We start from the raw sequence: 17,616 nt of genomic DNA on the forward strand, positions 1-17,616 counted from the left end.
AGATTAGTAACCAGTGTAACCAGTGTCCAGATTAGTAACCAGTGTCCAGATTCCAAGTTCATTTTTCCAACTTTCATACAAGCTCTTCTCGTGGAAGCGAAGTGGCACATTGTAGTTATTAGCCATCCTCTGCTACCAATGTTAACTTAAAATGACACAACGACTGTGTTCCTGTTGAACAACGTTTACTAAACCGTATTTACCCAATACATGGTTACCATGGTTACCATGACACTCAGGACAGGCCCACAACACTGTGACTCCCAGGCCAACTAATAACAGAGTGATATCACCGTAGTAACAGAAATATAGGGATACTTAAATCATGAACTTAACACACAGTCCAAACAACATCTATTTTGACAGTGAAGTTAATATTGTAAATGAAAGCACTTTGTGTATCCAGTCCCCCAATTGAAGAAGTCAAAGTAGTCCGACCAATTGTATTAAAGTTGTCAAACATTTTGTACTTGTTCCCAAACTCCTTGGTTGCATCTGCAGTCTGTTTTGGTTGTGTTATGGGTTATGTTTTGCCCGAAAGGAACTGAATGGTGGATCATGACTGGATTAATCGTATGTCTAAGTGACTAGATAATATGTTCCTAAACACAACTAAATTAATCCTGATGATGCCAGAACTAATACAAATCATAAATGAAAAATGATGAGTGAGAAAGTTGCTAACCTCTCACCATTCCCAATAACAGAGACTACAACAAAACATACTAACCTCTCACCATTCCCAATAACAGAGACTACAACAAAACATGTTAACCTCTCACCATTACCAATAACAGAGGATACAACAAAACATGCTAACCTCTCACCATTACCAATAACAGAGACTACAACAAAACATGCTAACCTCTCACCATTACCAATAACAGAGGCTACAACAAAACATACTAACCTCTCACCATTACCAATAACAGAGACTACAATAAAACATGCTAACCTCTCACCATTACCAATAACAGAGGCTACAACAAAACATACTAACCTCTCACCATTACCAATAACAGAGGCTACAACAAAACATGCTAACCTTTTTCACCATTACCAATAACAGAGGATACAACAAAACATACTAACCTCTCACCATTACCAATAACAGAGGCTACAATAAAACATGCTAACCTCTCACCATTACCAATAACAGAGGCTACAACATAACATACTAACCTCTCACCATTACCAATAACAGAGACTACAATAAAACATGCTAACCTCTCACCATTACCAATAACAGAGGCTACAATAAAACATGCTAACCTCTCACCATTACCAATAACAGAGGCTACAACAAAACATGCTAACCTCTCACCATTACCAATAACAGAGGCTACAACAAAACATACTAACCTCTCACCATTACCAATAACAGAGGCTACAACAAAACATGCTAACCTCTCACCATTACCAATAACAGAGGCTACAACAAAACATGCTAACCTCTCACCATTACCAATAACAGAGGCTACAACTAAACATGCTAACCTCTCACCATTACCAATAACAGAGGAGTTTAGCATTTATTCTGATCTTTGTGCCTCTATATCTTTGTTATTTGTCGTTATTCACTATTCATATTTAAACAGTAACACAGGTATGCACATATGGTGTGGACTATGTGTGTCTGGTAAACACATGTGGATCTGGTGAACAGTTATCACTTGTTGACCAACTACAGGAATACTGACCTCAGAGTCTCCAGTTTACAGTGGGGATTCCCCAGTCCAGCAGAGAGCAGCTTCACTCCTGAATCCTTCAGGTCATTGTTACTCAGATCCAGCTCTCTCAGGTGTGAGGGGTTTGAACTGAGAACTGAGGCCAACACTTTACAGGATGTGTTTCTGAGTTTACAGCCAGTGAGTCTGAAACACAGAAGAAATACAATGACAGACAGGTTGTATTAAAATGTTACGCTTAGCTTTCCCTGCTTACACTGTTAACCTGTGCACAAATAATGTGTTGGGTTTGACCTCAGAGCTGAGACCAGAGAAGCACTAGAATTGACACATTATCCAAGTATTGCTTGTAGATAGAAAGATGCATATTAACAAATATTATAGTAGACTGACCAGACCAGTTTAAAAATCAGTATCAGTCAAAAGACAGACAGTGAGGTATCAGATTTAGATTGTATTGAGTATACAGTCCACACCATATCTATTTAGACAGTGAAGCTAACATTTTAAATGTGGCTCTATTCTCCAACATTTTGGATTTGAGATCAAATGTTTTATATGAGGTGACAGTATATAATGTCACCTTTAATTTGAGGATATTTTAATACATATCTGTTTCAAGACTAAAAATTAAAACACTTTATGTTTCAAGTCTCCCCATTTGAAGAAGTCAGAACTATTCTGACCAATTCACTTATAGTGTATTAAATTAGTCAAAAGTTTAGTATTTGGTCTGATATTCCTTGAACGCAACGCCAACATCAAGCATGTGACTCAAACTTGTTGGTTGCATTTGCAGTTTGTTTTGGTTGTGTTTTGAGTTATGTTTTGCTCAGAATTAACAGAATGGTGGATGATGACTGGAGTAATTTTCTTTATAAGTGAGTAGATAACATGTTTCTAAACAATAATAAATTAATGCTGATGATGTGATGACTAAGAAAAATCATGAATGAATCATGAATAATAATGAATGTGAAAGTAACAGAGGCTACAACAAAACATACTAACCTCTCACCATTACCAATAACAGAGGATACAACAAAACATACTAACCTCTCACCATTACCAATAACAGAGGATACAACAAAACATGCTAACCTCTCACCATTACCAATAACAGAGGATACAACAAAACATACTAACCTCTCACCATTACCAATAACAGAGGCTACAACAAAACATGCTAACCTCTCACCATTACCAATAACAGAGGATACAACAAAACATGCTAACCTCTCACCATTACCAATAACAGAGGCTACAACAAAACATGCTAACCTCTCACCATTACCAATAACAGAGGATACAACAACATACTAACCTCTCACCATTACCAATAACAGAGGCTACAACAAAACATGCTAACCTCTCACCATTACCAATAACAGAGACTACAACAAAACATGCTAACCTCTCACCATTACCAATAACAGAGGCTACAACAAAACATGCTAACCTCTCACCATTACCAATAACAGAGGCTACAACAAAACATGCTAACCTCTCACCATTACCAATAACAGAGGCTACAACAAAACATACTAACCTCTCACCATTACCAATAACAGAGACTACAACAAAACATACTAACCTCTGACCATTACCAATAACAGAGGGGGTATGATGTTTGTACCTCTGTAACTTTCTCATTCATCATCATCCTCTATTCATTCATTATTATTCATAATCATGGTAGCATCCACATGAATGTAGAAGTGTTCAGAAACATCTTCTATTCTTACTGACAATACAAGTGAAGTGACTCCAAAATGACAGGACATTATTCACCATTCAGTTTCTATTAGGAAAAACATCATCTAAAACACAACCAAGACAAACTGCAAATTATTTCAACAAGTTTATAGAGTCACAAGCTTGATGTAATCACTGCAGGCTTGGAATATGGGACCAAATACTAAACTTATGACAAAAATAATTTATCCAAAATATTAGGACTTTTTCAAAATGAACTAGATACATCAAGTGTTTTCATTTATAAACTGTAGAATATATATGTATGAAAATACCTTTAAATAAAAGGTGACATTCTGCACTGTTACTTAATATGAAACATTCTATCTCAAATCCAAAATGCTGGAGCAAAGCACCACATTTAAAACTGTAAGCTTCACTGTCCAAACACATATGGTGTGGACTATGTGTGTCTGGTAAACACATGTGGATCTGAAGAACAGTTATCACTTGTTGACCAACTTCAGGAATACTGACCTCAGAGTCTCCAGTTTACAGTGGGGATTCCCCAGTCCAGCAGATAGCAGCTTCACTCCTGAATCAGCTTCACTCCTGAATCCTTCAGTCCTGAATTGTTACTCAGATCCAGCTCTCTCAGGTGTGAGGGGTTTGACCTCAGAGCTGAGACCAGAGAAGCACAGCCTTCCTCTGTGACTAGACAGCCTGACAGCCTGCAAAGAGTCAAATCATTTTAAAATCACACTGCTATTCTTTGGTGGTGAAAATAGTGGCAGTATATTTTTTCAACATATGGAACCTTCCATATCTATTTGTAAATTTATGTATCATCATTAAAAATGACAAATGATCAAATCATCACCTGAGGATAGAAACAAGTACAAATATTTGAGTAGACTGACCAGACCATTTTAAAAAGCAGTATTAGTCAAAACACTGACAGACGCAATACCCTAGATGCAGTTGCACCCTAAAAACTAAAAACATTTCTCATAAGAAACTAGCTCCCTGGTACACAGAAAATACCCGAGCTCTGAAGCAAGCTTCCAGAAAATTGGAACGGAAATGGCGCCACACCAAACTGGAAGTCTTCCAACTAGCTTGGAAAGACGGTACCGTGCAGTACCGAAGAGCCCTTACTGCTGCTCGATCATCCTATTTTTCTAACTTAATTGAGGAAAATAAGAACAATCTGAAATTCCTTTTTGATACTGTCGCAAAGCTAACTAAAAAGCAGCATTCCCCAAGAGAGGATGACTTTCACTTCAGCAGTGATAAATTCATGAACTTCTTTGAGGAAAATATCATGATTATTAGAAAGCAAATTACGGACTCCTCTTTAAATCTGCGTATTCCTTCAAAGCTCAGTTGTCCTGAGTCTGCACAACTCTGCCAGGACCTAGGATCAAGAGAGATGCTCAAGTGTTTTAGTACTATATCTCTTGACACAATGATGAAAGTAATCATGGCCTCGAAACCTTCAAGCTGCATACTGGACCCTATTCCAACTAAACTACTGAAAGAGCTGCTTCCTGTGCTTGGCCCTCCTATGTTGAACATAATAAACGGCTCTCTATCCACCGGATGTGTACCAAACTCACTAAAAGTGGCAGTAATAAAGCCTCTCTTGAAAAAGCCAAATCTTGACCCAGAAAATATAAAAACTATCGGCCTATATCGAATCTTCCATTCCTCTCAAAAACTTTTGAAAAGGCTGTTGCGCAGCAACTCACTGCCTTCCTGAAGACAAACAATGTATACGAAAGGCTTCAGTCTGGTTTTAGACCCCATCATAGCACTGAGACTGCACTTGTGAAGGTGGTAAATGACATTTTAACTTCTTGGATATAGGGGGCGCTATTTTAATTTTTGGATGAAAAACGTTCCCATTTTAAACAAGATATTTTGTCACGAAAAGATGCTCGACTATGCATATAATTGACAGCTTTGGAAAGAAAACACTCTGACGTTTCCAAAACTGTAAAGATATTGTCTGTGAGTGCCACAGAACTGATGCTACAGGTGAAACCAAGATGAAACTTCAAACAGGAAGTGCCCTAGATTTTGAAGGCGCTGTGTTCCAATGACTCCTTATATGGCTGTGAATGGCTCACGAATGACAATTTCTGTCGTTTCCCCAAGGTGTCTGCAGCATTGTGATGTATTTGTAGGCATATCATTGGAAGATTGACCATAAGACACCACATTTACCAGGTGGTCGCTTGATGTCCTCCGTCGCAATTATTGCGTAATCTCCAGCTGCAGTACTTTTCCGTTTGCTACTGAGGAGAAACCCAACTGCCACGAATGATTTACCATCGAATAGATATGTGAAAAACACCTTGAGGATTGATTCTAAACAACGTTTGCCATGTTTCTGTCGATATTATGGAGTTAATTTGGAAAAAAGTTTGGCGTTGTAATGACTGATTTTCGTTTTTTTGTGATTTCTCCTACACAAATAATATTTTTGGAAAAACTGAGCATTTGCTATCTAACTGAGAGTCTCCTCATTGAAAACATCCGAAGTTCTTCAAAGGTAAATGATTTTATTTGAATGCTTTTCTTGTTTTTGTGAAAATATTGCCTGCTGAATGCTAGGCTTAATGCTATGCTAGCTATTAATACTCTTACACAAATGCTTATGTAGCTATGGTTGAAAAGCATATTTTGAAAATCTGAGATGACAGTGTTGTTAACAAAAGGCTAAGCTTGTGAGTGAATATATTTCTTTCATTTCATTTGCGATTTTCATGAATAGTTAACGTTGCGTTATGGTAATGAGCTTGAGGCTATGATTACGCTCCCGGATACGGGATTGCTCGACACATGAGAAGTTAATGGCATCAGACCGAGGCTTTGCATCTGTCCTCGTGCTCCTAGACCTTAGTGCTGCTTTTGACACCATCGATCACCACATTCTTTTGGAGAGATTGGAAACCCTAATTGGTCTACACGGACAAGTTCTGGCCTGTTTTAGATCTTATCTGTCAGGAAGATATCAGTTTGTCTCTGTGGATGGTTTGTTTTTCAACAAATCAATTGTAAGTTTCGGTGTTCCTCAAGGTTGAGTTTTAGGACCACTATTGTTTTCACTATATATTTGACCTCTTGGTTATGTCATTTGGAAACATAATGTTAATTTTCACTGCTATGCGGACGATACACAGCTGTACATTTCAATGAAACATGGTGAAGCCCCAAAATTGCCCTCGGTAGAAGCATGTGTTTCAGACATAAGGAAGTGGATGGCTGCAAACTTTCTACTTTTAAACTCAGACAAAACAGAGATGCTTGTTCTAAGTCCCAAGAAACAAAGAGATCTTCTGTTGAATCTGACAATTAATCTTAATGGTTGTACAGTCGTCTCAAACAAAACTGTGAAGGACCTCGGCGTTACTCTGGACCCTGATCTCTCTTTTGAAGAACATATCAAGACCATTTCAAGGACAGCTTTTTTCCATCTCCGTAACATTGCAAAATTCAGAAACTTTCTGTCCAAAAATGATGCAGAAAAATGTATCCATGCTTTTGTCACTTCTAGGTTAGACTACTGCAATGCTCTACTTTCCGGCTACCCGGATAAAGCACTAAATAAACTTCAGTTAGTGCTAAATGAGGCTGCTTGAATCCTGACTAGAACCCCAAAAATTGATCATATTACTCCAGTGCTAGCCTACTTACACTGGTTTCCTGTCAAGGCAAGGGCTGATTTCAAGGTTTTACTGCTAACCTACAAAGCATTACATGGGATTGCTCCTACCTATCTCTCTGATTTGGTCCTGCCGTACATACCTACACGTACGCTACGGTCACAAGACGCAGGCCTCCTAATTGTCCCTAGAATTTCTAAGCAAACAGCTGGAGGCAGGGCCTTCTCCTATAGTGCCCCATTTTTATGGAATGGTCTGCCTACCCATGTAAGAGACACAAACTCGGTCTCAACCTTTAAGTCTTTACTGAAGACTCATCTCTTCAGTGGGTCATATGATTGAGTGTAGTCTGGCCCAGGAGTGGGAAGGTGAACGGAAAGGCTCTGGAGCAACGAACCGCCCTTGCTGTCTCTGCCTGGCCGATTCCCCTCTTTCCACTGGGATTCTCTGCCTCTAACCTTATTACAGGGGCTGAGTCACTGGCTTACTGGGGCTCTTTCATACCGTCCCTAGGAGGGGTGCGTCACCTGAGTGGGTTGAGTCACTAATGTGATCTTCCTGTCTGGGTTGGCGCCCCCTTGGGTTGTGCCGTGGCAGAGATCTATGTGGGCTATACTCAGCCTTGTCTCAGGATGGTAAGTTGGTGGTTGAAGATATCCTCTAGTGGTGTGGGGGCTGTGCTTTGGCAAAGTGGGTGGGGTTATATCCTTCCGGTTTGGCCCTGTCCGGGGTTGTCCTCGGATGGGGCCACAGTGTCTCCTGACCCCTCCTGTCTCAGCCTCCAGTATTTATGCTGCAGTAGTTTATGTGTCGGGGGCTAGGGTCAGTTTGTTATATCTGGAGTAATTCTCCTGTCCTATTCGGTGTCCTGTGTGAATTTAAGTGTGCTCTCTCTAATTCTCTCTTTCTCTCTTTCTTTCTCTCTCCCGGAGGACCTGAGCCCTACGACCATGCCTCAGGACTACCTGACATGATGACTCCTTGCTGTCCCCAGTCCACCTGGCCGTGCTGCTGCTCCAGTTTCAACTGTTCTGCCTTATTATTATTGGACCATGCTGGTAATTTATGAACATTCGAACATCTTGGCCATGTTTTGTTATAATCTCCACCCGACACAGCCAGAAGAGGACTGGCCACCCCACATAGCCTGGTTCCTCTCTAGATTGGGGTTTTAGGCTGGGTTTCTGTACAGCACTTTGAGATATCAGCTGATGTACGAAGGGCAACATAAATAAATTTGACTTGATTAGAAAGACAGACAGTGAGGTATCAGATTTAGATTGTATTGAGTATACAGTCCACACCATATCTATTTAGACAGTGAGGTATCAGATTTAGATTGTATTGAGTATACAGTCCACACCACATCTATTTAGACAGTGAGGTATCAGATTTAGATTGTATTGAGTATACAGTCCACACCATATCTATTTAGACAGTGAGGTATCAGATTTAGATTGTATTGAGTATACAGTCCACACCATATCTATTTAGACAGTGAGGTATCAGATTTAGATTGTATTGAGTATACAGTCCACACCACATCTATTTAGACAGTGAGGTATCAGATTTAGATTGTATTGAGTATACAGTCCACACCATATCTATTTAGACAGTGAGGTATCAGATTTAGATTGTATTGAGTATACAGTCCACACCACATCTATTTAGACAGTGAGGTATCAGATTTAGATTGTATTGAGTATACAGTCCACACCATATCTATTTAGACAGTGAGGTATCAGATTTAGATTGTATTGAGTATACAGTCCACACCACATCTATTTTGACAGTGAAGTATCAGATTTAGATTGTATTGAGCATACAGTCCAAAACATATCTATTTTGACAGTGAAGCTGACCATTTAAATTTGACTCTATACTCCAACATTTTGGATTTGAGATCAAATGTTTCATAAGAGGTGACAGTTTATAATGTCACCGTTTATTTGAGGATATTTTAATACATATCTGTTTCACCATTTAGAAATTAAAACACTTTATGTTTCCAGTCTCCTCCATAGAAGAAGACATAAGTAGTCTGACCAATTTAATTATAGAGTATTAAAGTAGTCAAAAGTTTAGTATTTGGTCGTAAACTCGTTGGTTGCATTTGCAGTTTGTTTTGGTTGTGTTTTTAGCAAAAATAAAATGGTGGATGATGAGTGGAGTAATTTTCTGTCTAACAGAGTAGATAACATGTTTCTAAACAATAATAAATTAATCCTGATGATGCCTTAATTAAGAAAAATCATGACTGAATCTTGAATAATAATGAGTGAGAAAGTTACAGAGGATACAACAAAACATGCTAACCTCCCACCATTACCAATAACAGAGGCTACAACAAAACATGCTAACCTCTCACCATTACCAATAATAGAGGCAACAACAAAACGTGCTAACCTCTCACCATTACCAATAACAGAGGCTACAACAAAACATGCTAACCTCTCACCATTACCAATAACAGAGGCTACAACAAAACATGCTAATCTCTCACCATTACCAATAACAGAGGCTACAACAAAACATGCTAACCTCTCACCATTACCAATAACAGAGGATACAACAAAACACGCTAACCTCTCACCATTACCAATAACAGAGGGGGTATGATCTTTGTGCCTTTGTAACTTTCTCATTCGTCATCATTCACAATTCATCATGATTATTCATCATCATAGTAGCATCCACATGAATGTAGAAGTGTTCAGAAACATCTTCTATTCTCACTGACAATACAAGTGAAATGACTCCAAAATGACAGGACATTATTCACCATTCAGTTTCTATTAGGAAAAACATAATCTAAGACACAACCAAGACAAACTGTAAATACATTCAACAAGTTAGTAGAATCACAAGCTTGATGTAATCACTGCAGGCATGGAATATGGGACCAAATACTAAACTTATGAATTAAATCATTTATCCAATACATGATGACTTTTTGAAATGGGAGAACTAGATACATAAAGTGCTTTCATTTCTAAACAGTAAAATATATATCTATGAAAATACCTTCAAATAAAAGGTGACATTTTATACTGTCCCCTAATATGTAACATTGTATCTCTAATCCTAATATGAAATATTATATTATATCTCAAATCCAAAATGCTGGAGCATAGCACCACATTTAAAACTGTAAGCTTCACTGTCCAAACACATATGGTGTGGACTATGTGTGTCTGGTAAACACATGTGGATCTGGTGAACAGTTATCACTTGTTGACCAACTACAGGAATACTGACCTCAGAGTCTCCAGTTTACAGTGGGGATTCCCCAGTCCAGCAGAGAGCAGCTTCACTCCTGAATCCTTCAGGTCGTTGTTACTCAGATCCAGCTCTCTCAGGTGTGAGGGGTTTGACCTCAGAGCTGAGACCAGAGAAGCACAGCCTTCCTCTGTGACCAGACAGCCTGACAGCCTGCAAACAGTCAAATCATTTTAAAATCACACTGCTGTTCTTTGGTGGTGAAAATAGTGGCAGTATATTTTTTCAACATATGGAACCTTCCATATCTATTCGTAAATTTATGTATCATCATTAAAAATGACAAATGATCAAATCATCACCTGAGGATAGAAACAAGTACAAATATTTGAGTAGACTGACCAGACCAGTTTAAAAAGCAATATCAGTCAAAAGACTGATAGAAGCAATACCCTAGATGCAGTTGCATCCCTATAAACTAAAAACATTTCTCATAAGAAACTAGCTCCCTGGTACACAGAAAATACCCGAGCTCTGAAGCAAGCTTCCAGAAAATTGGAACGTAAATGGCGCCACACCAAACTGGAAGTCTTCCGACTATCTTGGAAAGACAGTACCGAAGAGCCCTTACTGCTGCTCGATCATCCTATTTTTCTAACTTAATTGACGAAAATAAGAACAATCCGAAATTTCCTTCAAAGCTCAGTTGTCCTGAGTCTGCACAACTCTGCCAGGACCTAGGATCAAGAGAGACACTCAAGTGTTTTAGGACTATATCTCTTGACACAATGATGAAAATAATCATGGCCTCTAAACCTTCAAGCTGCATACTGGACCCTATTCCAACTAAACTACTGAAAGAGCTGCTTCCTGTGCTTGGCCCTCCTATGTTGAACATAATGAACGGCTCTCTATCCACCGGATGTGTACCAAACTCACTAAAAGTGGCAGTAATAACAAGGCTAATCTGAAAACAAGACTCCCTAAATTTTATCAGCATATCGATTGCGCAACCAGGGGTGGAAAGACCCTGGATCATTGTTACTCTAACTTCCGCGACGCATATAAGGCCCTGCCCCGCCCCCTTTCGGAAAAGCTGACCACGACTCCATTTTGTTGATCCCTGCCTACAGACAGAAACTAAAACAAGAAGCTCCCACGCTGAGGTCTGTCCAACGCTGGTCCGACCAAGCTGACTCCACACTCCAAGACTGCTTCCATCACGTGGACTGGGAGATGTTTCAGTATTGCGTCAGACAACAACATTGACGAATACGCTGATACGGTGTGCGAGTTCATTAGAACGTGCGTTGAAGATGTCGTTCCCATAGCAACGATTAAAACATTCCCTAACCAGAAACCGTGGATTGATGGCAGCATTCGTGTGAAACTGAAGGCACGAACCACTGCTTTTAATCAGGGCAAGGTGTCTGGTAACATGGCTGAATACAAACAGTGCAGCTATTCCCTCCGCAAGGCTATCAAACAAGCTAAGCGCCAGTACAGAGACAAAGTAGAATCTCAATTCAACGGCTCAGACACAAGAGGTATGTGGCAGGGTCTACAGTCAATCACGGACTACAGGAAGAAACCCAGCCCAGTCACGGACCAGGATGTCTTGCTCCCAGGCAGACTAAATAACTTTTTTGCCCGCTTTGAGGACAATACAGTGCCACTGACACGGCCTGCAACGGAAACATGCGGTCTCTCCTTCACTGCAGCCGAAGTGAGTAAGACATTTAAACGTGTTAACCCTCGCAAGGCTGCAGGCCCAGACGGCATCCCCAGCCGCGCCCTCAGAGCATGCGCAGACCAGCTGGCCGGTGTGTTTACGGACATATTCAATCAATCCCTATACCAGTCTGCTGTTCCCACATGCTTCAAGAGGGCCACCATTGTTCCTGTTCCCAAGAAAGCTAAGGTAACTGAGCTAAACGACTACCGCCCCCGTAGCACTCACATCCGTCATCATGAAGTGCTTTGAGAGACTAGTCAAGGACCATATCACCTCCACCCTACCTGACACCCTTGACCCACTCCAATTTGCTTACCGCCCAAATAGGTCCACAGACGATGCAATCTCAACCACACTGCACACTGCCCTAACCCATCTGGACAAGAGGAATACCTATGTGAGAATGCTGTTCATCGACTACAGCTCGGCATTCAACACCATAGTACCCTCCAAGCTCGTCATCAAGCTCGAGACCCTGGGTCTCGACCCCGCCCTGTGCAACTGGGTACTGGACTTCCTGACGGGCCGCCCCCAGGTGGTGAGGGTAGGCAACAACATCTCCTCCCCGCTGATCCTCAACACTGGGGCCCCACAAGGGTGCGTTCTGAGCCCCCTCCTGTACTCCCTGTTCACCCACGACTGCGTGGCCATGCACGCCTCCAACTCAATCATCAAGTTTGCGGACGACACAACAGTGGTAGGCTTGATTACCAACAACGACGAGACGGCCTACAGGGAGGAGGTGAGGGCCCTCGGAGTGTGGTGTCAGGAAAATAACCTCACACTCAACGTCAACAAAACTAAGGAGATGATTGTGGACTTCAGGAAACAGCAGAGGGAACACCCCCATCCACATCGATGGAACAGTAGTGGAGAGGGTAGCAAGTTTTAAGTTCCTCGGCATACACATCACAGACAAACTGAATTGGTCCACTCACACAGACAGCATCGTGAGGAAGGCGCAGCAGCGCCTCTTCAACCTCAGGAGGCTGAAGAAATTCGGCTTGTCACCAAAAGCACTCACAAACTTCTACAGATGCACAATCGAGAGCATCCTGGCGGGCTGTATCACCGCCTGGTATGGCAACTGCACCGCCCTCAACCGTAAGGCTCTCCAGAGGGTAGTGAGGTCTGCACAACGCATCACCGGGGGCAAACTACCTGCCCTCCAGGACACCTACACCACCCGATGCTACAGGAAGGCCATAAAGATCATCAAGGACATCAACCACCCGAGCCACTGCCTGTTCACCCCGCTGTCATCCAGAAGGCGAGGTCAGTACAGGTGCATCAAAGCTGGGACCGAGAGACTGAAAAACAGCTTCTATCTCAAGGCCATCAGACTGTTAAACAGCCACCACTAACATTGAGTGGCTACTGCCAACACACTGTCAATGACACTGACTCTACTCCAGCCACTTTAATCATGGGAATTGATGGGAAATTATGTAAATATATCACTAGCCACTTTAAACAATGCTACCTTATATAATGTTACTTACCCTACATTGTTCATCTCATATGCATACGTTGATACTGTACTCTATATCATCGACTGCATCCTTATGTAATACATGTATCACTAGCCACTTTAACTATGCCACTTGGTTTACATACTTATCTCATATGTATATACTGTACTCGATATCATCTACTGTATCTTGCCTATGCTGCTCTGTACCATCACTCATTCATATATCCTTATGTACATATTCTTTATCCCCTTACACTGTGTATAAGACAGTATTTTTTTTTTTGGAATTGTTAGTTAGATTACTTGCTCGTTATTACTGCATTGTCGGAACTAGAAGCACAAGCATTTCGCTACACTCGCATTAACATCTGCTAACCATGTGTATGTGACAAATAAAATTTGATTTGATTTGATTTGATTTGATTTTAATAAAGCCTCTCTTGAAAAAGCCAAACCTTGACCCAGAAAATATAAAAAACTATCGGCCTATATCGAATCTTCCATTCCTCTCAAAATGTTTAGAAAAGGCTGTTGCGCAGCAACTCACTGCCTTCCTGAAGACTAACAATGTATACGAAATGCTTCAGTCTGGTTTTAGACCCCATTATAGCACTGAGACTGCACTTGTGAAGGTGGTAAATGACCTTTTAATGGCATCAGACCGAGGCTCTGCATCTGTCCTCGTGCTCCTAGACCTTAGTGCTGCTTTTGATACCATCGATCACCACATTCTTTAGGAGAGATTGGAAACCCAAATTGGTCTACACGGACAAGTTCTGGCCTGGTTTAGATCTTATCTGTCAGAAAGATATCAGTTTGTCTCTGTGAATGGTTTGTCCTCTGACAAATCAACTGTAAATTTTGGTGTTCCTCAAGGTTCCGTTTTAGGATCACTATTGTTTTCACTATATATTTTACCTCTTGGGGATGTCATTCGAAAACATAATGTTAACTTTCACTGCTATGCGGATGACACACAGCTGTACATTTCAATGAAACATGGTGAAGCCCCAAAATTGCCCTCGCAAGAAATATGTGTTTCATACAAAAGGAAGTGGATGGCTGCAAACTTTCTACTTTTAAACTCAGACAAAACAGAGATGCTTGTTCTAGGTCCCAAGAAACAAAGAGATCTTCTGTTGAATCTGACAATTAATCTTAATGGTTGTACAGTCGTCTCAAACAAAACTGTGAAGGACCTCGGCGTTACTCTGGACCCTGATCTCTCTTTTGAAGAACATATCAAGACCATTTCAAGGACAGCTTTTTTCCATCTACGTAACATTGCAAAAATCAGAAACTTTCTGTCCAATAATGATGCAGAAAAATTAATCCATGCTTTTGTCACTTCTAGGTTAGACTACTGCAATGCTCTACTTTCCGGCTACCCGGATAAAGCACTAAATAAACTTCAGTTAGTGCTAAATACGTCTGCTAGAATCCTGACTAGAACCCAAAAATTTGATCATATTACTCCAGTGCTAGCCTCCCTACACTAGCTTCCTGTCAAGGCAAGGGCTGATTTCAAGGTTTTACTGCTAACCTACAAAGCATTACATGGGCTTGCTCCTACCTATCTCTCTGATTTGGTCCTGCCGTACATACCTACACGTACGCTACGGTCACAAGACGCAGGCCTCCTAATTGTCCCTAGAATTTCTAAGCAAACAGCTGGAGGCAGGGCCTTCTCCTATAGAGCTCCATTTTTACGGAACGGTCTGCCTACCCATGTAAGAGACACAAACTCGGTCTCAACCTTTAAGTCTTTACTGAAGACTCATCTCTTCAGTGGGTCATATGATTGAGTGTAGTCTGGCCCAGGAATGGGAAGGTGAAGGGAAAGGCTCTAGAGCAACGAACCGCCCTCGCTGTCTCTGCCTGGCCGATTCCCCTCTTTCCACTGGGATTCTCTGCCTCTAACCTTATTACAGGGGCTGAGTCCCTGGCTTACTGGGGCTCTTTCATACCGTCCCTGGGAGGGGTGCGTCACCTGAGTGGGTTGAGTCACTGATGTGATCTTCCTCTCTGGGTTGGCGCCCCCCTTGGGTTGTGCCATGGCGGAGATCTTTGTGGGCTATACTCGGCCTTGTCTCAGGGTGGTAATTTGGTGGTTGAAGATATCCCTCTAGTGGTGTGGGGGCTGTGCTTTGGCAAAGTGGGTGGGGTTATATCCTTCCTGTTTGGCCCTGTCGGGGGTGTCCTCGGACGGGGCCACAGTGTCTCCTGACCCCTCCTGTCTCAGCCTCCAGTATTTATGCTGCAGTAGTTTATGTGTCGGGGGCTAGGGTCAGTTTGTTATATCTGGAGTACCTCTCCTGTCCTATTCCGTGTCCTGTGTGAATTTAAGTGTGCTCTCTCTAATTCTCTCTTTCTCTCTTTCTTTCTCTCTCCCGGAGGACCTGAGCCCTACGACCATGCCTCAGGACTACCTGACATGATGACTCCTTGCTGTCCCCAGTCCACCTGGCCGTGCTGCTGCTCCAGTTTCAACTGTTCTGCCTTATTATTATTGGACCATGCTGGTCATTTATGAACATTTGAACATCTTGGCCATGTTCTGTTATAATCTCCACCCGGCACAGCCAGAAGAGGACTGGCCACCCCACATAGCCTGGTTCCTCTCTAGATTTCTTCCTAGGTTCTGGCCTTTCTAGGGAGTTTTTCCTAGCCACCGTGCCTCTACACCTGCATTGTTTGCTGTTTGGGGTTTTAGGCTGGGTTTCTATACAGCACTGAGGTATCAGATTTAGATTGTATTGAGTATACAGTCCACACCATATCTATTTAGACAGTGAAGCTAACATTTTAAATGTGGCTCTATACTCCAACATTTTGGATTTGAGATCAAATGTTTCATATGAGGTGACAGTTTATAATGTCACCTTTAATTTGAGGATATTTTAATACATTTCTGTTTCACTATTAAAAATAAAGCACTTTATGTATCTAGTCCCCCATTAGAAGAAGACATAAGTAATCTGACCAATTTACTTATAGTGTATTAAAGTAGTCAAAAGTTTAGTATTTGGTCGTAAACTCGTTGGTTGCATTTGCAGTTTGTTTTGGTTGTGTTTTGGTTGTGTTTTGCCCAATAATAAAATGGTGGATGATGAGTGGAGTACTTTTCTGTCTAACAGAGTAGATAACATGTTTCTAAACAATAATAAATTAATCCTGATGATGCCTTGATTAAGAAAAATCATGACTGAATCATGAATAATAATGAGTGAGAAAGTTACAGAGGCTACAACAAAACATGCTAACCTCTCACCATTACCAATAACAGAGGCTACAACAAAACATGCTAACCTCTCACCATTACCAATAACAGAGGCTACAACAAAACATGCTAACCTCTCACCATTACCAATAACAGAGGCTACAACAAAACATGCTAACCTCTAACCAATCTCAACAAAACATGCTAACCTCTCACAATAACAGAGGCTACAACAAAACATGCTAACCTCTCACCATTACCAATAACAGACCTCTACAACAAAACATGCTAACCTCTCACCATTACCAATAACAGAGGCTACAACAAAACATACTAACCTCTCACCATTACCAATAACAGACCTCTCACCTACAACAAAACATACTAACCTCTCACCATTACCAATAACAGAACCTCTACAACAAAAACTAACCTCTCACCATTACCAATAACAGAGGCTACAACAAACATGCTAACCTCTCACCATTACCAATAACATACAACAAAACATGCTCTCACCATTACCAATAACAGAGACTACAACAAAACATGCTAACCTCTCACCATTACCAATAACAGAGGCTACAACAAAACATGCTAACTAACCTCTCACCATTACCAATAACAGAGGACTACAACAAAAATAACCTCTGGAACCAACATGCTACTAACAAAACATGAGCTAAGGCCTCACCATTACCAATAACAGAGACTACAACAAAACATGCTAACCTCTCACCATTACCAATAACAGACTACAACAAAACATACTAACCTCTCACCATTACCAAACACAGAGACTTCAAATTAATTCATGATTAGTCATAATCATGGTAGCATCCACATGAATGTAGAAGTGTCCAGAAACATCTTCTATTCTTACTGACAATACAAGTGAAGTGACTCCAAAATGA

General features: G+C 41.0%; 1 pseudogene; it reads right to left on the reverse strand.

Annotated features, from left to right (window-relative positions):
• Positions 1 to 1,669: 1,669 nt before the first annotated feature.
• LOC121843321 overlaps positions 1,670 to 17,616 on the reverse strand; it is a 28,110-nt pseudogene continuing 12,163 nt past the window's right edge.

This window comes from Oncorhynchus tshawytscha, unplaced genomic scaffold, assembly GCF_018296145.1.
Source record: "Oncorhynchus tshawytscha isolate Ot180627B unplaced genomic scaffold, Otsh_v2.0 Un_contig_1720_pilon_pilon, whole genome shotgun sequence".
NCBI lineage: Eukaryota > Metazoa > Chordata > Actinopteri > Salmoniformes > Salmonidae > Oncorhynchus > Oncorhynchus tshawytscha.